This window comes from Octopus bimaculoides, chromosome 10 (genome assembly GCF_001194135.2).
Source record: "Octopus bimaculoides isolate UCB-OBI-ISO-001 chromosome 10, ASM119413v2, whole genome shotgun sequence".
NCBI lineage: Eukaryota > Metazoa > Mollusca > Cephalopoda > Octopoda > Octopodidae > Octopus > Octopus bimaculoides.
In genome coordinates this window covers 65008528-65011927 of record NC_068990.1, presented here as the reverse complement: position 1 = coordinate 65011927, position 3400 = coordinate 65008528, and the positions used below count along the sequence as shown (strand labels likewise).

The window sequence follows — 3400 nt, the reverse complement described above, 5'->3', positions numbered from 1 at the left end:
ATAATAGATAAGTGTACAAATACAAATTCCTTATGGCCATTTCTGCCATGAGGCCTCAGAATCTTCCAAGTCATCCTCATCATGTCAATGATATACAGGGATGAACAAACATTGGACAGAGATTGGATAACGGTTGAGCCTCAAGGCTTCTTCAGAGAGTACAAATGTTAGGAAACTAAAATGTGGGAAATTCAGTTAGAAAAATAGAGCAGAGTAAAATAAGACAAGATAGAATAAAATAGGTGAAAATAAAAAAAAGAAAATGTAATGTATTAGACATGGTAAGGAAAGGTAGGAACTTCATTTTAAGGTGTTATTATAATCCATGGTATTCCATCCTGTGGTAAGTAAATAAAGCCACTGGTAGGCTGTGGTTTACATCGTGTTTCCATTATATTGAGGGAAATAGTGAAGGTAGTATGTTATGTGATGGGTTTAATGGTATGGTCCATGTTACAGGGGCCAGAAGTTAGAGGCTAACCACTATTTAATAGATATAGCATTATGAAAGAAGTTGGCAGAAATAACTTAAATTGAACCTGTTAAGGGAAAATTAATACATAAGTACATTAATGACAGAAAAACTGGGTAAAACCTTAGTGCGATGTTAATATTTGCTACTTATTGACCGAAACCTAATCTCAATATCCCTATGCGTAGTGGGGTGAAGTCAAAATCAATCCTACAACCTAATTGGTCAGCTAACATTTAAAAACAATGGTGCTGTTCAGGTCCGTTAGGACTATCAATAAATTACAAGACCAGTTGCATACCTGGCACACCGTGCTGGTGGCATGTAAAAAGCACCCTTAGAACTTTGGGCCTCACAGAAGCAGTGACAAATGACCTTTAGCAATATACTGTGCTTGAGAAAACCTGTCAAGCCAAGTGAGATCACAGTCATGGCCGATGCCAGTGTTTTGTAACTGGCACCTATGCTGGTGGCATGTAAAAAGCACCCACTGCACTCTTAGAGTGGTTGGCACTAGGAAGGGCATCCAACTGTAGAAACCATGCCAAATCAGATTGGAACCTGGTGCAGCTCCCCAACTTACTTGTTTTCAGTCAAAACTGTCCAACCCATGCCAGCATGGAAAACAGACGTTAAATGATGATGATGATGATGATGATATTTTGCAGACAAAAAAGTACATTTCTAACACAGTAAAGTTGTACAGACAACAGAGAAAGATTGGTTATTTACCCTTACAAGATGGGAAAAAAGTTGTCAGAAGGTGGCTACAGCACTCAAACCCATACCCCTCAGATACTGGCTGAGTGCTTTAAGCATTAAGCTAAACAGTCCCCAAAAACAATAACAATTACTGTCAAATTTAATGCTAAATTATAACTTACATACACATTTCTACATACATGTACATGCACATAAATTCATAGATATACACATGCATGTAACATACATTAATATATATATATATATACACACACATGTATACATGCAAACGTATGCATTTATATACATGTATATTGAAAGATTTCCCTCGATTTCTTCATGTCTTTGAAACACTTTAACTTACTAAGGTTGCATTTTCTATAATATATTATGCAAACCTGAAATGTATGTAGTAATTGATTTTAAAATGTCACTATTTGGTTTGACTTCATTATACAGCTATACATATATATATATATATATATATATATATACAGGAAGACCTGGTGAGGTCCAGTCTCAGGATGTTGGGGCTCACAAAGGAAATGACAATGGACCGAGATGTCTGGTGATATAAGATTCTAGAGGAGACCTGCTCACATCAGTGAAACTGAGTTCTAGAAGCATTGTGTTCTACCCACATGTAACAATAACATTTTAATACACCCTACCCTGACAAACCAAACTGCATTGCCTCTCTTTCTCACATTTCCTCTTCATACACTATGATTATCTCCCACTCCCCACTCCTGTCCCCACTACCCTGCTCACTGTATCATTACTTTCCCCACCCCTGCTCCCTACTCAATCATACTGTCTTGGCAGTACCCTGCCATGTATATTATGATCTCTATATCTTGGGAGTGTGGAGGTGCAATGGCCCAGTGGTTAGGGCAGTAGACTTGCTGTCATAGGATCGCAGTTTCGATTCCTAGACCGGGCCTTGTGAGTGTTTATTGAGTGAAAACACCTAAAGCTCCACGAGGCTCTGGCAGGGGATGGTGGCGAACCCTGCTGTACTCTTTCACCACAACTTTCTCTCACTCTTACTTCCTGTTTCTGTTGTGCCTGTAATTCAAAGGGTCAGCCTTGTCACACTGTGTCACGCTGAATATCCCCGAGAACTACGTTAAGGGTACACGTGTCTGTGGAGTGCTCAGCCACTTGCATGTTAATTTCACGAGCAGGGTGTTCCGTTGATCGGATCAACTGGAACCCTCGACGTTGTAAGCGACGGAGTGCCAATAAACAACAACAATCTTGGGAGTATGCTCTGGCACCTGCCATCATTTATCTCTCTTGTCCTTACTCTACCATCCCATCTATGCTCTGATCCCTGTTCTTTGTGAGTATACCCAGGCACTTTGCCACCTTCTCTCTCCTGCACTCTCTTGCTTCTCCCCCTCTTCCCCCCTCTCTCTCTCTCTTCTTTCCCTTACTTTCCCCTTGGCTGGGTAACCATGTATCTTCTCTACAGCAGCACACCTGTTTTCTGCCGTCATTCTTGATCACTCTTTCTCCCTCTCTCTTTCTCCCCCCCCCCCTTGGGTAACCATGTACATCTTCTACAGCAGCACATCTGTTTCTGCTCTCATTCTTGATCACACTCTCTCCCTCCTTCTCTTGCTCTTCCCTCTGGCTAGGTAACCATGTATCTCCTTTACAGCAGTACACCTGTTTCTGCCCTCTTTCTTGTTAACTCTCCGTCTCTCTCCCTTGTTAACTGTCTCTCTCTCTTTCTCTGACTGGGTAACCATGTACCTCCTCTACAGCAAGACATCTGTATCTGTCTCTTTGTCTCTCCATCACACTGTAAACCTTTCATCACCTGACACAAGATATCCTCCTCCAATGCCCTTCCTCTCTCAAACATTATTTAGCTTGCAAGTTACTTAGTGACCCTGCCAGTGCTGGTGCCACTTAAAAAGTATCCAGTCCACACTGTAAAGTGGTTAGCATTTGGAAGGGCATCCAACTGTAAAAACCATGTCAAAACTGACCTCGCCTGTGTTGGTGCCACGTAAAAAGCACTCAGCCTACTTTGCGGAGTGGTTGTTGTTAGGAAGGGCATTCAGCCATAAAAACTATGTCAAAAGAGACACAGAAATCAGTTGCAGTCTTCTGCCTGGCCAGCTCCTGTCAAACTGTCCAACCCATGCCAGCATGGAAGGGGGACATTAAACAATGGTGATGAAGAATTACACATGCACACATTCATATATATAT

At 41.4% G+C, this 3400-nt stretch overlaps 1 protein-coding gene across 2 annotated transcripts in view; it reads left to right on the top strand.

Annotated features, from left to right (window-relative positions):
• LOC106879762 (malignant fibrous histiocytoma-amplified sequence 1 homolog) overlaps window positions 1–3400 on the top strand; it is a 48346-nt gene that overhangs the window by 32527 nt on the left and 12419 nt on the right. The window lies entirely within an intron of this gene.